The sequence below is a fragment of the Camelus ferus genome, chromosome 5 (assembly GCF_009834535.1).
Source record: "Camelus ferus isolate YT-003-E chromosome 5, BCGSAC_Cfer_1.0, whole genome shotgun sequence".
NCBI classification, from domain to species: Eukaryota; Metazoa; Chordata; class Mammalia; order Artiodactyla; family Camelidae; genus Camelus; species Camelus ferus.
This window is the reverse complement of record NC_045700.1, coordinates 25149574-25169392: the sequence shown is the minus strand read 5'-3', so window position 1 is coordinate 25169392 and position 19819 is coordinate 25149574. Positions and strand designations below refer to the sequence as shown.

At 37.7% G+C, this 19819-nt stretch overlaps 1 long non-coding RNA gene across 1 annotated transcript in view; it reads right to left on the bottom strand.

The window, feature by feature from the left end:
- The window catches only part of LOC106730492, a 654858-nt gene that overhangs the window by 35700 nt on the left and 599339 nt on the right, over positions 1–19819 (bottom strand). Inside the window, exon 19 of the long non-coding RNA XR_004319837.1 lies at positions 15439–15532. This is a non-coding gene — a long non-coding RNA (uncharacterized LOC106730492). The remainder of the gene's footprint in view (positions 1–15438; positions 15533–19819) is intronic.

Genomic DNA, 19819 nt, shown 5'->3' with positions numbered 1-19819 from the left:
AACAGAACACAGCCTCCACTGGCACTCCATTTCTTAAAGTTGTTTCTTTAGAACATTTAGCAGGTCTCAATTAGAAATACAAGTGTGCATGAAAATGTAAGTCGTCGTGCAAAGAGAATGTAAAAGGTAGAATGAATGTAGGAAGGGGAGAGGAGATGGTGTAAACTGCCACGACACAGACACGAGCTTTCCTGTCATGGTGTCACAAAGCAGGAGAGAGTTCCTTTTCCACTCTTTAGGGGTACACAGCCATCTGAGAACACCCAAGATCAAATCATGGCTATCAAAGACCCATGCTGCATCATCACATTGCTGGTGGCCAGGAGCCAGAGCTGTCATCACTTGGTTTTGTGCTGCTTAGGGCAGAAAATCTGATTGTTCAGCAACATGTAATCAGCTTAAAACAAATCTGGAAGATGTTACCCAAAGACTAGATGATATCCAGGCCCTGGAATTCTGTGCAGACAAAGAAAATGAAGGATTTGCTTTAAGATAAAAACTGTATCTGTGGCAAGAAACTGGAGACACTGGGACAAGATTCAAGTCAATAAGTTTAATAGTAAAGCTTTAAGAAACAGGGATTACAACCCAAACAAGCCAGGCAGGTCTGCAGAGCAGTGAGAGAAGCCAGGGTGCAGTTTTTAGAACCAAAATCTTTTCTGTCTTCAATGCCCAGATATTACTTATAATGCATGCTTCAGAGAAGGCATCCTCCCATGAGAAGCAGAACTGCATTTACTAAACACCAAGATGACAGATGTCTTAGAGACTGCAGAAGTATTAAAAGCTAAACTGAGTCATGATTTAACTGCTTGCCATGTGACCTGTAAACCTGAACATGTCTTTACCTCCATTAACCTTTTTCTTTATTTGAAAAAGACAGACTTTTTCTACTAAATACTACTTCTACTAATTTGGCACAAAACTTTTCTTTTCCTCCCTTCCTTCTTCCCACTTCCCTACCACTCCTCCTGGTGGGCTGATGTAGTGGAAATGGAGTTTATTAGGTAGGGCTGGAGAAGGAAACAGACTCTTAACAGAAAAAGATGTAGCAAATATAGTCCCAAGAGGCCACTCTACAAAATGTGAAAGACGGCACTTCTCTGAGAAAAGGCACCCTCAGCCCTTCCCAGTCAGTGTCTCTGACCCTTCTTTCTCTACCCTCAGGAGCTGAGGTCTGGCCTCTGACCTGAATGATTACTGGGGACAGAAGAATGGGAGTAATATGGGGGTGAGCATGAGGAACTGTGAGACCTAAGAAAACAGGTACTGAGTCCCAGCCAGAGCTACTCACAAAGTCTACTAGGAAGCAGTGGTATTGAGTGAGTCTTGAAAGGTGAGTGGAAATAGCCAATTCTTACTGAGTGTGTATTATTCACTAGATAACCATTTTAAGGACTTTATTCATCTTATTTCATTTAATCCCCCTGAAAAACCCTTGAGGAAGGCACTCTTATAATTCCCATTTTGAAGATGAAGAAACCAGGGCATAGAGAGGGTAAGGAATCTGTCCAGCACCTCACCTAAAGTGGTACAGCTGACGCTAGGAGGCCTGACCCAGAGGCCACACTCCCCACGGCGATGCTCTATCGTGTAAGTGCAGAACTGCCCGGGCACAGAGTGATGAGGAGTCTGGACACAAGGAGCCACATGAGTAAAAGGTGCAAAGGCATGAAAAAGGATTTGGGTTCAGAGATCTAACAATTTGATCTAAGATATACAGGAGAAATTGAAATTATTAAAAAGTCACCTATAGCCAGTTTCAGAAATGTTATGATTTGCTGATTACAAACAGCTGGATAAACTTTTTAATATTAACTGCTGTACTTCCCCCAGCACCTCTCCATCAGTAACTGTTCATCCAGTCCCCCTCTCCCTTGTCTGTTAGGTGGCAAGTCATGAGTTGTCCCAAGAGACAGTTAATAAATCAGAGGCAGAAGATATCTTCAGTTTGGAAAGGGCTTTGGAAAGCCAGAGAACTCATATTATTGTGTTTCTAAACACGAAAGTACTTATGGTATAAATCTTTGACTAGAAATGACTTGGACTAATTCCTAGTAAGTAAGAGAAGGTCTCAGAAAATAGAAAAGATTCTACAGGTTGAGGGAAGGGGTATGGAGGAACGCAGGGATTATATAAACCTTGGATAGGGTTCGGGGTCTGAGAAAAAGGTGAATGTGCCCCCAAACCAGATCAAGTCTAGGGAGCCAGCAAGATCCAGAGTTCCCACCTATCCAACACTGTAAAGGGGTGGTGCATAGACATTGCTTCATGAAACATCTAGATAGAAAGAGCTTGGCTGAGCATGTTTCCAGGAATCCCAGAGAGGAAGCCAGTAAGGTTGTCTGTCTGTGAGGCAGAGAAGAGCATGATACCTTTTGCGAGAGAGCTGGCCTGGAGACGCCTTGAGTTTCCACAAGGAGGATACAGCATGTGCTCGGCAGCAGAGGTCACATGGGCGATCTAAGTCTCAGTAGATGTCAGAGTGGAAGGATGCTGACAACCTGGACCAAATTCCTCTTGCCCCACCCATCTCTTATCCACAGGGTCTTAATACTAGGTACTCCTTTCTCAAGGATTAAGTTTAGGGATGGGAGACTATTAGATGAGGATGTCATTTTCAATGCATAGTAAAATGAAGCTTAAACAGAAAATAAGTTCGGTTATAGAAAAATTAAATTTCTTATACACCTCAATTTGTAAGTTGGCATGCATGCCTGCTACAACACCATAGTTTTATTGTATTTTGTGTGTGTGTGTATGTATCTGCAATATATAAACAAGTTGAAAGAGTGCACTCAGATGGAATTAAAAAAGAGCAGTCAATTAGGCGAGAATAGGTGAAGCTAGAATGGGGGAGGCCGTTAGTAAGACTGGGATGGGGAGAACCAACTTCTACCTGGTGAGGTTTTCCTCATATAGGGACTATAGTGATTTTACAGATGTCTACACACATTTGTTTACTCAATTACTCTCCAAACAAATGTGCTTATTTTTGTCACCTTTTCTGTGTATGACAACTGAAGGACACTTTTCTTCTCATTTGGGGCCCCCTCACTCCATAGGTAAATTTGCCCCAGACAACAATTCTAGCCCTTCCTTGGACCAGCCCTGTCTACACTGTACTGGGGGTGACTTAAATATTCTGGTCTTCATTCCTCAACTGACCCCTAGCAATTCAGGAGCAGGCATTTTGCTTTTTAATTGCCTCTAAAAACTCTTTGCACAAGTGCCTCACCCAGTACTATAAAACCCTGTTATGATAATTCAGTTTATAACACGCTTCTCTTAAGTTTTCAGTTGTGTTCACTTAAGTTTTTCCAAATTTAGGACTGTTAAGCAGATAGATCGATTTGGTTCTGAATTGCAAAAGCAGTACCATGTTTGCCAATAATGAGGATCAAGGTTAATATGAATCATTATTTTAAATAACCATAACTTTGTGCAACTCAATTCTGTCTTACCTTTTCACTTGTTAATATATACTGAAGCATGATAGCACTTTCCAATGACCTTAAACACTTTTACATAATCTTTAACCCTCACCTCAACCTTCATTTTTATTATATCCATAGACTTATCAGTATTTGAATAATTATCAATTTCCTTTTTCTGTGGTATGTGTTCTAAATCTTGTCCTGTGATGACCCAGCAATGAAGGGTATCTAAGCTGTTTAACTTGTCTAGACTCAATTTCTTCGTCTCTGAAGTATAAATATTAGGACTACTTATTTATTTGCTAATACTTACAGGACACTTGCCGTGTCCCGGGTTCTAAGCACTTTGCAAATATTAATTTGGTTCACCCTCATAAGGGCTCAGTGAGTAGCTACTCCTAGGATCCCCACAAGATAAGGAAAGGAAGGCACAAAGAGATGAAGTAACTTGCTCAAGAACAGAACAGCTAGTAAGTCACCAACCAGGAGTTTGACTCATATTCTTGACCATTACATGACCCTACCTCTCCAGTTAAAGATGCTTCAGCTCTACCTGCACGTATGGGTTAAACAGACACGGTTTCTACCCTTCAGGTGCTGACAATTTAAGTCGGTACTTAAAAGTACCAGCAATTAAAGTTACTGACAATTTAGTACAGATGCTTATAATCAAATGATCAATAATACTCACCTGCTTCAGTCCACCACTGATGATTGTTTTTCAAAGCACTGGCCATACATTTAGCAGAAACTGAGCCTTATCATGTGTGGGCTTATTACCACTACACACTAAAGACACTCTAAAGTGGCTAACCATTTGTTAGTCCACAAGGAACTTACCACTGGCAGCCCACGAGCACATACCAGGGGTCTCAAAAGGGGTCTGGGCCTGGATAAAACTAAAAGATACCAGTTGTCTTTGCCAACCTCCATCCTTCAACCCCCGCCCCCTCGCCCCCTCCTCCCACCTGCCAGTATCTACCCTTTTGGACAACTCAGATAAGCACACAGTACTGTGTTAAGCCCACTGTGTTCTGAGTGAAATTTGCCATTTAAAAAATAATTTAAATCTGCACAGTTCCTGACTTCTCTCCAGTCTGGGCTTCATGACTTCCAAGGTAAAGGTCTGCTAATGGAAACCTACAATTACCACGTTGAAAAGCCACAGGTAATAAGCTAGGATGCCTTCAAGAAGCTTGCGTCTCTACATAAAGTTTCTTGGACATGCTAAGCTTAGAATTCCCCCACGTACGCTATTTCTTTGTAGAGCCCTGAACAGTCATGTACAATAACTCACAATTTTTGAGGAATATGTGTATGTGTATATATATATAAATCAGGCACTGTTCTGAAAATGTCACATTTTCATTCTCAGAACCACCCTCGGAGGCAGACGGTACCAGTACTCCATTTTTGAGATGTGAAAATTGAGGTTGATAGTTTCACTCGTTTTCTTAAGTTCACACACCGGTTTAGCGACTGAATTTGTGTTATTTCTTAAAGCAAGTTCTGGTTATCTATTGCCTCATAACCAACTTCCACAAAACTTAAAACCATCTTGTTGTTTTACTCACAAGTTGGTGGCTCGGGAACGCGGGAGGGCCCGGCTGGCCTCACCCGGAGCAGCGTGGGCTGGAGATCGCACCTCCAGGATGGCTCCTCCACTCGCCCGCCTGCTGCCTCAGAGCTCCCCGCCTCTCGCCGGCCTCGCACCTTTGCAACCCTGCGTCCAGAGACTCTCGATGCGGCTCGCGTTTCTCACAGCAGCGGGCTGAAAAGGCTCACTTCCTAACGGAGGCTGGCTTCTAAGAGTTAGCGTTCCCGGAGAGAAGGAGAAACCGGCGGAACTCCGCTCCTCTCGGATTCTAACGATCAAAGCTGTCCACGGTCGCAGAGGCCCCACCCATCAGTGGGAGGAGCGTCAAAGTGTTTGCCGCCCTGCTTAGTCAATTAAGCACATGCAGTCGGGTGGTAGCTGGCGCTGGAGACATTTGAAGGCTCATCTGGGCTGGACAGCCCAGGCGAATCCGTAATGCCCTTGTGAACTGATGTCAGCAATTGGCTGAAAGCAAAGGTGAGGCTTTTAAACAGTGTGACCCTAAGCATAATCTCAGGGTGTTAGAGCTAGAGTCCTGACAGCTCTCATTCCAAGATACACAGGCAGAGCTGCAACCTTCTACTCAATAGACCAGTTCATTAAGAACAGCTGGCTCATGGGGAGAAAAGTGTGAGCTGGAGCGTTTCCCAACTTCTACCATGGTTGCAAAGCCTTCTCTTAAAATCATTGTTGAATATGTATCACACATCAGGTCTCTGCATTTCCTCCTATCAGAGAACATTGCTCCTTTTACTAGTTGTGCATTTTGTGCAGTGAAAGGTGGGGTTGATTGTATTTAAGAATAAGTGATGCCTCCAACTGAGGGACTCTTACTAGAGATAGACTGAGTCATATGAAATGTTCAATATTCAACCAAACTTGACCAACAAGCATTGCTATTTCAGATGATTCAACTAAATAGTTTAGGTGTCCATCAGCATTGAGATGTGTAGTAAAAACAGTTTTATATAAATAGCATATTCAAAAAGAAAGCTTTGCTATCTTAACTTTTAGAGAAAGAGGTCATTTTATGCTAGGTCAGGATTGCCAGACCAAGATTTTTATCTTCTGGTTACTTATATCCTTTAGTTTAGATTCCTGAAGCCCTTCTTGGCATTGATCCTCTGAGTTTATGAGGCCAACACTCATATTTGGTGAATACTTGTAAAGGCTTGCTCGCCAACCTTATCCCCGTGGGAGGGAATAAGGTCAATTCACTGTGTCAATAGCAATGAAAGTGTTCTCCTTCATACCAATCTTCTATTTTTCTTTGTGACTTTCCCAGTGTTGCTCCCCACATGAAGGACCAGTCTTACAATTTACTTCTAACTGAAAAGCTTTTCAATAATAGATTCCCCTGTGAAGCTCCCCACAGCTCTTAAAATGAGGGAAGAGAGCCAAACCTCAAAGCTCAAAGCTGACTACTTGCTGAGGTGGTATGTTTTAGGAAGAGATTATTATGTGTCAATAACTCTCTTATACTATGGTTTATATGGTATGAAACACTCAACAAATGTAAATCAGTAATAGCGAGGTGGTGATGACTATAACTTTTGCTTTGTCTTTCCATTACTTAAATAGTATTAATTGAAGCAAACATGTTTTTCTGTCTCTCACACCTCAGAAGTGTTAAATATTTAAGACTATGTGGCGTCTTTGGTGTCCAAGAAACCAGCTCTCTAAGAGAACAAGTCTCCTGTCTCCTGGGTGAGGTTCTAAGTCTTAACATTGGGAGTGTGGGGATTTTACTTGCTATTTGAAACACAATATACTAACACTTCTTTCTGACTCTAGCAAACCAGGGTAGACAAAACTTGAAGTGGGAGTTGGAGTGAAAGAGAGTGTCTTTCTCAGTGGTGTCCTAGAGTGGTTTAAGATAGGCTGTGAACTCGTGATATCCACGCAGGAGAGCAGGGCTGCTGACTGACATCAGTTCTGTCTTTAAGGAAGTCTGGGCTCTGCTTGGTGTTTGGGCTGAGATACAAAACAATTTCTCTATTTTCCCAAATAGTTCACCCCTCCCTAATTACAGCTCTCAGACAAATGTTTTGTTACCATCAGAAAGCAGGCAAAGCAGGAAGGAAATAATCAGGCATTTTCACTTAGAACATTGAATTTTAATACCGTTTTTCCTCTTGCTAACAGACCTTTCAGTTTTACTTCTTACATGTTGTAAGTATGATCAATTTTACCTTTCAAGATATTATTCCTCATCCATAAAATTATACCAAAATTGCCATAAACAAGCTGACTGAAAAGGAACAATTGTTGTACATTAAAGAAAAAATAACCTTCATGTTTATAGAAATAATAAAGCCCATGCAGTACTTCTTTTAAAGATCTTGCTCTAAACAAACTGAATTATTCATGCATAGAATTGTGCAGCATTAGAACACCTGTTTTCAATCATGCATAATGTAAAATCACTCATTACCTCACAAGAGCCTCTACATCTCTAGCAATCAAATGGCATTGAAACAGCAAAACAGGTGCCTGGCAGGTGGATACAAGCAGATGTTTTGGGTTTGCATGCCTTTTCTTGTACAGGTGTGATGATCTTGTTTTCAACCGCATAATTGCTATTTAAATAGGTAATATTTAATTCTTATGTACTTTAATATTTATTTTTGCTTCTTCGATTCCTCTCCCACTTTGCCACTGCCTGGGCTTGAGGTGGATTTGAAACCTATGGGGATCCTCTAAGGTGGAGAGATGCCAGTTGAAGGTGCAGTTCCACTGTCCTAGACTTTCATGGTGAAGGGACCCTCCATTAAAAGTAGTGTCTGGGTGAGCGTGTGGAGTTTCAGCAGCGTAGCTAACTACTGAGCAGGAAAGAAAAAGTTACTTTCCCTTGTTAGGTATCATCCAAAAGTCGTATTTAACCATTTCTACTGTGCATACCATGAATTTTAAATTAAGTCAATGCAAATCTATGAGTGCGAATCAGAAAGAGAACATCTTTCTTCAGCTGCCGATATACAATTTATTGAACTTCTGTGGAGAGAGCTCTGTGTGTATCTTCCTTGTGAGGCATCAAAATGCATTTGCTTAAGCATGTTTTAGTAAAACATCTTTAAGTCTCAGCTGGAAATAGGGTTTTCACTTCGTACTAGATTTATCCAATATAAATTCATCCAAGCGGAGTAAGTAATGCAGCTTTCAACACGGGGTGTTGCAGGCACCTTATTTCCCTGTCTGTGTCGTTCTTTCTTCTTCTTTTTAAATAATCAACAAACTTAGCATCAGTGGAAAGTGCTATACTGAAAACTGCAAAGACAGGAAACTTTATTTTTGAGAACAGGTGCAGCATGAATTTCTATGACATCCCATCAGTGCTGTCATTCTTTGCAAATCTTTGTGCCTGTTTTAGCCATGGGTTTACAGTGAGTAGGGCTGACAGAATGGAATTACCAGGCCATTCTACTGGCATGGTTGGAGGTTTGGGCACCCAAAAAATCTGCACTAACGTCGTTCTAGTGCCAGGCAAGTGAACACATGGATCATACCAAGAACAAAGTATATCTTTGACATGTTACATTATGTCATCAGTGTTGAGGATAACCTATGCAAAAATATCCAAATATTTCTATGTGAAGAGAACAATGTGTTCAGTCATCCAAATGAGGTATCAATCCCATTCAGGTAGGCATGTTTCTCAGTATCCAGGGATGTAGGATCATTCATGTAGACCAAAGACCTAGAGATGGCTGCCTTTTCTGCCCCCTTTCCCAAGATGGTTTGTCTCTGTGTAGTCATGACCATGGTTATCAGTTACCTGTATAATGCTCTTTCAAATGAAAATACCCTAAAATAAATGAAAAAGTAATCCTACTGTCGCTATTTTACCACTTAAAGTGTTAGAATTATTTAAACTGATTTAATGGATTTTTGAAATCAAGATCAGAACATTAACCCACAGGTCTTATCTTTTCACCTAAGTATTACTGATAAGTTGCTATATTAATGGTCATAACTTTCTATTGAGGTTGATCTCTATCATAAGAAAATTAGAATAAAATATCTGTTGCAGTATATATTAATTAAATAGATCCCAATCTTTTATATCCATTATATTTATTCTACTTGTACATTAGTTACTGATTTTTATTACTATAAATTATTTTAACTATTAGTTTCTCATGAATTAATGTCTGACTCCATGAGATAATAATTACAATAAATTACAATCATTATTACCACTATTTATTGAACACTTATGATGAGCTAAACATAATATTAAGTACTTTATATGCATTGTTTAAATACTATACTACACTATATCATACATAATACATTATTTATGTTATCTTTACCATTTTTATGATTTGAGTGTGTTAAAAAATGCATACCTACTGAGGGCAGAGAATTATGAAATCTATTGTAAATCTTGGCTTCAAGTTCTCTCTCAATACAATCCATTTTGGCTTGTCATGTAAAGTTCTGACTCTTTAGGACCTGAGAAGCTGGTTATAAATTTGCTATGATAACTCCATCATATCCAGTATGTGACACTGATTGAATAAAGACTAGTTAGTTTCTAAAGAAGATATTTTTTAAAACATTTCCAAAAGACTTCTCAAATGCAAATGTCATCCTAGATATGGAAACGCTATTCCTAAGTGTGTGTGTGTTTGTGTGTGTATCTCACATCCTTACCATTAATAATCTGTTTTTGTTCTTCGAAATGGAAATGCTTACCAAGTGTTTGACTAGCTCAGTGCAAGAATGCAAGGGTGTGTTTTCTCTGGACTAACTTGTACTTTGTAATATAAATACAAATAATATTCTATACCGTTTATAATTAGGTAACAGGAATTACAGAGAACACCAAATTAAGGCATTAATTACAATATCATTGAATAAAATATCTACAATAATAAAGTAGAAGGCAAGAATATTTTTAACTTGAAAAATACCAAGATTATTTAGAAGCAGATTAGAATAGAATATGAAGCTTCAGTAAAATGAAAATTTAAGACAGCTAAAGACTAAAGTCATCAAAACACAGATATACTGTGATTTTACCAATAGCTTATTTCTGATTTTTTTTGAAAATTTTGGATTGTCACTTAATTTGCATGTTTCCTGAATTTGTCCTGAATTTTTCTACTATACAACAATTTTATCATTCTATCATTTACATTCTTCTATGTATGTTAGAAGCAGCTTACACCAGATGCCTCCCAGGAAGGGAGGGTGGAGGAGGGTGACTGAGTTCTTACAGAATTCTGCCAAATAAAAGGAAATGAAATGACACTGAAAGCAAAGCGAAAAAAAAAAATAGTTCAGGGACGAAATATTTTAAATGGGATATTGCATTGTATTGACTAGAAACAGATTAACAGACAAACACATAAAACATTTAATGAAATACTATTGAATTGTTTCATTTCTAAATTGTTCCCTGTAATCTATTTGGAGATAGTAAGGATTGTGGTCAGAGTAGCTCCCACAAAATACCTAGTCTTCGAGAGTTAGAAGATAACTTCCATTCTCCACTAATCACTCTTTTCACCAGAGCTTGAAAAACAACTGCCTGCTTGCTGTAACTCCCATCCTACCGGCCTGCTTTAGGGAATCTCAAGGACTCCACTGAGGTGGAGAATGACAGGAGAAAGACGTACCCAAGTGTGTGTTAAGAAGGCGTGGAAAATTGACATCAGTCTCACTTACTTAAAAGGCAACCAGTGTCAAAGCAAGTCTTAGCTTACAAAACTAGACAAATTTCTCTTTCTAGAAAATACTTTACCCTAAGCATTGAGGAGAATGTGATAAGCCAGCACAGAAATAGTCAAGGAGAATAATTTCATTCTCTTTAACTCAATCCCACACTCCATAGACAAAATAGCTCAGCATGTTACATAAAAACATTTCCTGAGATCCATCCACCAAGAGGTCCATTCCCAAAGAAGACCTTTGTTAACAGCAAAATCTTAATTGTAATAGAACTCTACTACTGAGTTAAATTTCCTTACAAATCTACAATAAATTCCTGAAACAAAGACTAAAATTACTAAGTATAGCTGTTGTTTAAAAATGATATTAAAAAGTAGTATTTTATAGTTGAGTACATTTTGGGGAAGTAGAAGTTGATGGTAACCACTGGATTGATATGACTGTGATCTGGTTACCCTCCCTCAAGCATCACAAGCCATAGAGAATCTCTAACTTGTGACAACTGCAATACTGGCTTGATTTCCCACATCTTCCCTTGTAACTCCCTGTAGGGTCCAAAGTTGAGACTCCCCTGTGCAAGGCTTTGGGGATAAACTTCCACAGAGTCTCTTGCTTCATTCTTTCCCCTCCACCTTTTTCACTTCCCACTGTCTATCTCATGACTCAAGTTTCCCCAGACTTATGCTAGCTTTAGGTGTTCTATCTCTCTTGGCATATAATGATCACCTATGAAATTGTATTGCTGGAACTGAATCATTTCTTGTACATACACAGTGCTGCAGGTTTTGATTATCACTTAGAGATACAGGGTCATGGTCTTTTCCACATCATCCATATAAAAAATATCTAGAACCACTAAACAAGATCAACATTTTTTTCTGCCATTTTTCTTTTATTTATTTCCATAAGCATTATTTCTTAACATCTGTTTTCTTAAAACCTGCTTTAAGAATCTTTAAGTACAGAATGAGTCAGCTTTCCAACTTTTGGGGGCAACTCTTTGCTTTCTTTAGAGGTAGGGGACCTGCAGCAACTTGTCTATAAACTGAAATAAATTTCAGGTGACATTTTTTAGCATCAACTAGAAGATCAATGATCTAGGGCAGCATATTACGTCAACTCAAATTATAACTAGTGTCTGAAGTTAAATGTACACTAACTACAGTATTTAGCCATTTGGACCCATTTCTTCAAGATTCGAATCCCTGTCCAGTTTACTAAATGGGTAACTCCCTTCCTTCTCCATCCCCTATTTTTATCCTGTGTGGGTAGAATGTTTCAGTTAATTGTTTGCAGGTAATTTGATCATTCATGGTGGCCTACTGGAATGGCAGCAAGAATAGACTATTACCAACCCCCAAATAAGTGGCAAATGCTTGATAAGATCAGTATAATATGAATATCTCCTCTATTTTACTTACATTAGTGGTGATTCTGTCTAAAACATTTGTATTTATTCTGAAGTAGATGGCTAACTTTCAAATGAGGAGAATGAAATACAATTCACTAAAATACTAAAGATACAGTGTAATGAGATGACTTAAATGGACTTAAAGGATTTAAATATTTCTTAGAGATACCATTTTGAATATAAAATCTCATTCTATTATACGTGGGCAGAAAGGAGGTTAAAATGCTTCTTCAATTGTTGGAATGCCATAGCTATCATTTTCTGCTTTTAACATTTTAGCAAATAATTTAATTAACATAATTTGTGTTTTCTGTCCTCAGACTTTTTATTAAAAAAAATTGTTCAAGTTCTTACATAAAACATGTTTCTTTATGCTTTGATCAGTCTTTTTAACTATAGGTACATGTGAATTTTCTGCTCATTTTGGACCATATATGGCAGTATTCAATGAAAATTGGTCAATTGAATTAAATTTATAGAAAGAAGCTAAGATTTTTACTTAAAATCTTACTTCATGTTACATTGAATTAATTTTAAAAAATCAATTAGGTTAAAATTAAACTGAAATTTTAAGACTTTATATAAGTAATGAAGGAAATATTATTTTGGAAGAGAAAAAAATATTCTTTTTCTCAAAGTACCTTATAAAGTTTTATTTAAAATCAATCTTACATTATTTGCCATTACTTATCATTTTTTAACATGAGTATCTATAATACTATTCAAAAATATATATGGATAATTTGTTTTTAATGTTATTCCTTATAAAGAGATACTTCTATTATTTAAATTGTTTAGACAATCTTATTTCCAACATAAGAGACATTAAAGTAACTATTACAAGCTTTTTCACTTCAAAGGAAGAGACAAAAATCATATGATCATCTCAGTAGCTGCATAAAAAGCATTTAATAACATTTAATATACATTCATGATAAAAAAAAACAAACCTCTTACTAAAGTGGGTATAGAGGGAACATATCTCAAGATAATAAAACCTATTTATTACAAACCCACAGCCAACATAATACTCAACAGGGAAAAGTTGAAGATCTCCCCACTAAAATCTAGAACAAGGCAAGGATGCCACTCTCACCACTTCTGTTTGACATAGTATTAGAAGTCCTAACCACAGCAATCAGACAAGAAAAATAAATAAAAGAAATCCAAACTGGAATGGAAGAGGTAAAATTGTTACTCCGTGTAGATGGTATGATACTATAGATAGAAAATTCTAAAGATTCCACGCAAAAACTACTAGAACTGATAAATGAATTCAGCAAGGTAGCAGGATACAAGATTAACATACAGAAATCTGTTGCATGTCTTTATACTAACAATGAAAAACCAGAAAAGGGAAGTAAAAAGTCCCCTTTAAAATTGTATCAAAAAATGCTTTGGAATAAACCTGACCAAGGAGATGAAAGACTTATACACTGAAAACTATAAGACATTGACAAAGGAAACTGAAGGTAATTTAAAGAAATAGAAATATATCCTATGCTGTTGAATTGGAAGAATTAATATTATTAAAATGGCCATGCTATTCAAAGCAAGCTAAAGATTTAATGTGATCCCTATCAAATACCCATGACATTTTTCACAGAGCTAGACAAAGTAATCCTAAAATATTTATGGAATCACAAAAGACACAGAATTCCCAAAGCAATACTGAGAGAAGAGAACAATGCTGGAGGTATAACACTCCCAGCCTTCACACTATACTACAAAGTTATAGTAATCAAAACAGCATGGTTTATTGGCATAAATACAGACACACAGATTTATGGAACAGAATAGAAAGTCCAGAAATAAACCCATACACCTATGGTCAATTAATTTTGGACAAAGGAGGCAAGAATATACAATGGAGAAAGTCTCTCCAGCAAGTGGTATTGCAAAAGCTGGACAGCTGCATGAAAATCAGTGAAGTTACAATACTCCCTCACACCATACACAAAAATAAACTCAAAATGGCTTAAAGACTTAAACATGAGACAGGAACCACAAATCTCCCAGGAGAGAACACAGGCAAAACATTCTTTAACATAACTCATAGCAATGTTTTCCTAGGTCAGTCTCCCAAGGCAATAGAAATAAAAGCAAAAATAAACAAATGGGACCTAATCAAACTTATAAGCTTTTTCACTGCAAAGGAAACCATCAGCAAAATGAAAAGACAACCTACAGACTGGGAGAAAATATTTGCAAAAGATGCAACTGACAAGGGCCTAATTTCCAGAATATACAAACAGCTCATACAACTCAATAACAGAAAAACAAACAACCAATCGAAAAATAGTCAGAAGACCTAAATAGACATTTCCTCAAAGAAGACATTCAGATGGTCAACAGGCACACGAAAAGATGCTCAACATTGCTAATTATTAAACAAATGCAAATCAAAACTACAATGAGGTAGCAACTCACACCAGTCAGAAAGGCCATCATTAAAATCGTCCACAAACAATAAACTCTGGAGAAGTTGTGGACAAAAAGAACGCTCCTACACTGATGGTACGCTGACTATAATTTGATGTAGCCACTATGGAAAACAGTATGATTCCTTAAAAAACTAAAAATCGACTTACCATATGATCCAGCAGTGCTACTTCTGGGCATAAATCTGGAGAAAACTTTAATTCAAAAAGATAAATGCACCCTGATGTTCATAGCAGCAGTATTTACAATTGCCAGCACATTTCCATGGACGGATGAATGAATAAAGAAGATGTGGTATATAAATATATGTATGTGTATGTATATATACATACACACACACACACATATATACAATGGGATACTACTCAGCCATAAAAAAGATTGAAATAATGCCATTTGCAGAAACATGGATGGACCTAGAGATTATCATACTAAGTGAAGTAAGACAGAGAAAGACAAATATCATATATTATCATTTATATGTGGAATCTAAAAAAAATGATGCAAATGAACTTATTTATAAAACAGGAACACTCACCGACATAGAAAACAAATTTATGGTTACCAATGGGGAAAGGGGGGAGGGATAAATTAGGAGTTTGGGATTAGCAGATACAAACTACTATATATAAAACAGATAAACAAAAGTGTCCTACTGTATAGCACAGGGAACTCTATTCAATGTCTTGTAATAATCTATAATGAAAAAGAATATGAAAAATAATATATCTATGTATAACTGAATCCCTATGCTGTACACCAGAAACTAACAATATTGTAAATCAACTATATTTCAATTTTTAAAAAATTGAAAAAAATACTTTGCTTAGTAAGAGGCACTATAATATCACATTCAAAAGTCAACAGTTACTTACTGAGTATGCGTGCTTTTGAGGCAATATTCCAGGCACTTGAGGTGTACCACTGAACAAGGAAGACAGACATCTCTGCTCGCGTGGGGCTTCTAGTCTAGTAAGGAGAGAGAGAATAAAAAAACAAAACAAAACATGATAAGTAAGAAATTACATGGCCTGTTAGAAGTTTGTAAGCACTAAAAAAGAAGAAACAGAGCAAGTTAGGTGGGGGGAGGGGAACGAGACTCTAAGGTGTAAGGTGTATATTTCAGTAATAAGTAAAGTGCTCAGTGGGGGATCGCCTCATGAGGCAGGTGACATCTGAAAGAGATAAAGAAAATTAGCCAAATGGTGATTTAGGGGAAGGGTATTCTTGGAAGAAGAAACAGCTAGTGCAAAGGTCCTAAGGCACAAACAGGAATGCCAGTGCAGCAAAAACATCGTGCCTGGAGGGGTAGTATATGTGGTCATGGAAATAACTGGGGCCAGATTTTTTAGGTCAGCCAACATTTCTGTAAAGAGTCCAGCAGAAAGCATTTTAGGCTTTGCAACTTACGATCCTTGTCACCAACAACTCATCCCTGTCTGTGTAACACCAAAGCAGCCTTAGGCAATATATAAGTAAATGTAAGTGGCTTTGTTCCAACTAACTTTATTTATGAACATTAAAAGTTAAATTTCATATAGTTTTCACATATACTGTAAAGTATGTATTTTAACTATTTAAAAATGTAATACCATCCTTAGCTCATGGGTTATTAAAATATAGCGGTGGGCAGATTTGGTGTGCTGACCATAGTTGCCAACCCTTTATGTGCAAGGATATTGGTTCTTAGGCTCAGTGAAATGGGGTTTCAGTGTAGGGTTTTCAACAGAACAACAGCATGATAGGTTTTACACTTTCCAAAGATCACTTGGGTGACTATGTTCAGAAGTGAAGGTGCAAGACACAGAATGAGGGAGACCTATTAAGAGGTCAACAGAGAATTCCAGGCAAGAGATGACGGAGGCTGAGTCCGAGGTGGTATTGGTGGAGGGAGAGACAAGTGGTCAGATTCTGGATCTGTTTTAAAGAGGGAGCCAGTAGCCTTCCTGACTATGTAGACTGAGTGTGAAGTTACAAAGAGGCCTGAAAGTTGCCTTCTAAGCAACTTGCAGAAAAATATAAAGATGCTAGAATCAGATTAACATTGATTCAAACCCCATCTCACCATCAGTGTGACATCAAATGAATAACTCTTTCATGGCTTAGTTTCCTACGAGTGAAATGGGGATGCTAATATTTACTTTACACAGCAAGTCAACACTGAAGGGCAAATATCAGGCTTTCAATGGCAGCACTGCACTAGGTGACAAGTGTTTCATACACTTGTCACAATTAATTCTTCTACTATCCACCAAGGCAGAGTGTGTCATGTCCTCAGTGGGGAGAACCTAAGCACATACTGCAGACCTCCCAGGATCGTGTGGGCTGTTCGTTGCTGGGCTGAGTTTAAAATTCCCTCCACCTGACTCCAGAATCCATGCTGTTAACCATTATGCTATGCTGCCTCCCTGGAAAAATTATGATTATTTTTTCATAAAACCAGAAACCAACCCACAAATTACTTATTTAACTGTCAGAGCCTATCTTAAAGCTGGATACAACATATGAGGGGTTAGAAAAAGGAGTCAAAAAAAAAAAAAAAAAACTCACAATAAGTACAGGTTGATATTAAGAAAGGAGCTAAATAAGAAGTAAAAGGGTTGTAACAAGTGTGGACAGGAAAGAAATTTAGGAGAGGGACGTTTTAAGGTAAATAAAACTTCATCTCACATTGGATCTTGATTATCCATGAAAACAATTTCTCTTTTGTCAGAAAATAGGAAGATACAAATTGATCCATTCATTGGATAAATATTCTGGGGTGCCAAGAACCATTGCTGAAACTTAGAAATACAAGCAAATAAGCTAGATATGGCATCTGCCCTCTTGTAGAAAGCCTCCTTTGTGATTAATGCGGACTATTTTCAGTGGGCTTAAGAGACCCTCCATACTCTTGCAAAAAAAGAAAAAAGAAAAATCAGAATCACAGAAATATAATTCAATCCCCAAAGAGGAAGAGTGCATTTACTGAAGCTGCAAAAGGAATTTTGTGTTTGCTAATTTCTTAAAGGGAGGACTCTGGACAGGGAAGAAGGGAACACTAAATACTAAATTGACTGGATTCTTTCTAGTCACTCCTCAACAAAAATGGCCACCTGTACAGGGCGCTGCTGTCTCTTAGCCTGTGAGAGCCACAAACCTCAGCAGGTACTGAGGGAATAAGGAGGCAGAGGAGGAAAGAAAAGAGACAAACCAGCACAGTTACAATAAAGAAAGGATTCTCTCAAGGCATGTGCTGATCAAGCTGAATTTGTTTAATAACGGAAAATATGAATACCAATCTAAGAGAACACATGGCAAAAAATACTTGAGAATGATATGAAGTATGAAGATGTTTACTTGTGAATATTAGACATTTTGATTTATTTATAATCAAAATATACGGATCTCTACGTGACTGTTGACAAGAAAGAAGAAACTATCTTGAGGAGAGGCTATCATATGCAAGTAGCTCTACTGTAGAGACAGCCACAGTTTCCACTAAGTTCTTTATTTTTTTTTTTCCTTAAAATCTCCGATCACGAGCCGGGCGTGTCCTCTGCTTTCGGCAGTGCTGTCACCCCTGTGCACCTAGCATTGCCTGCTGGCTAGTGACAGGATCTCCCTGACGAGCGGGCCGGGGCCAGTCCCAGGCAGCTCCCCTTTCAGCCTGACAGCTGCGTATCCCAGGTGGTCTGACATTCGAGATGGAGGCTGGGGATAAGATTGAAGGTGTTTTAGGGGAGAAGTAGGCTGTGAATAACACCAAGGCTTCATCCAGATGGAATCACTCATGAGACAACCTGAGATAGTCTATTACGGCCCATATGTCTTCCAGGTCTCCAAAGGCCAGCCTCCATTGATTTATTTGAAACCCACTATTTATGCTTTCAGCTCATCTCACAACAGACTACAGTAAAAGGATCTATCTGAGATGCTGCTGTTTCTGGCCATTGTTGGAATTTTATAAGTTTTTTAAGTAAAACAGCCTCCATAAATATCCTAGTAAACATCAGACAATAAAGTAAATATTTGGGGGTGAGATTCAGTTTATTTCCTCTTAATGCACACCACCGTTTTACAAGTTTCCTTCTGAGTGCAGTCCCATGGCAAAACCTTTCACAGAACATACCTATTTTAGGTAAATAAATAAATATGTGACTCCAAAGAAATCAAAATTACTAGATACAACTCGGCTAACGGGATTGCTTAAACACTATTTTTCCCTTGCAGATAAACCTTGGAAGAATTATTTCATTATTTTACCAGCACAAACAGTTGTTATTAGTGTATCTTATTTATAGATGGTTCTTTGAGAGACTGTAGTAATATAGCAAAATATCAGTTATTTCATCACACTGGTGAATTTAATGAACCTGAAGGTGTGTGTTATTTTAGCACTTGCTGTAGCTCCTGTGAAAACCCAGTGGTGCTAAAATCTGTAAACCTGTCATTGCTTAAGTAATAACCCTGTTAAAAGCATCTTCATTTAACTTACTTTAGCTTCTGCAGGATGTAGGTTTTATTTTATCAGTGCAGAGAGTAGGTGTTTCAAACCCAAACCACTTATTGTAAATATAATTAATTGTAGTTCATTAATTTATTCTCAGTGTTATTGCTTTTATTTTAACACTTAGGTTAAATTAAATATCGTCTGGAACCTAGTACCCGTTTTCAATTTTTCACAAACTCTTAATTTATATTGAATTTCTGTGGTTATAGAAGTAAATTTTAGTCCACACCAATGAAAATGTTCATTTTAATTTTTAATAGTCCTTTATGTGAGGCACAATAGACTCTTACCCTCCCCTGTATACAATGTGGATAGGAAAAATAAAAAAACAAAAAAACAAGTGCATTTTTGTTAATCTACTTGGAATGGATTTGAGTTTATTCTTCCCTTTTAAAAATATGGAGAAAATTGGATATTGATGGTAGGTGTTCAGAATTATCAATTGATTTCTACAAGAGCACATCTACAATTATTGAAATGCTGGCAATAAAAATGGGAACTCCCTCCTATTTAGAACTATTCATGAAAAAACAGAGAGAGGAAGAAAAGGAGAGACAGAGAGACAGAGAGGATGAAAGAGGACAAAAACTGTAATTTGTATAATTACAGCCTCAAAGCAAAAACAAACTTTCTGTCATTACCTAGACAGGCCAACAGCAAGGTGCATAATAAAAGCTATATGCTATCAGCCGCTTTGAAATCCTTGGTTGATTGCAATAACGCAGTCAGTAAATGCTGACACATGCTCTGTTACATGATCACAT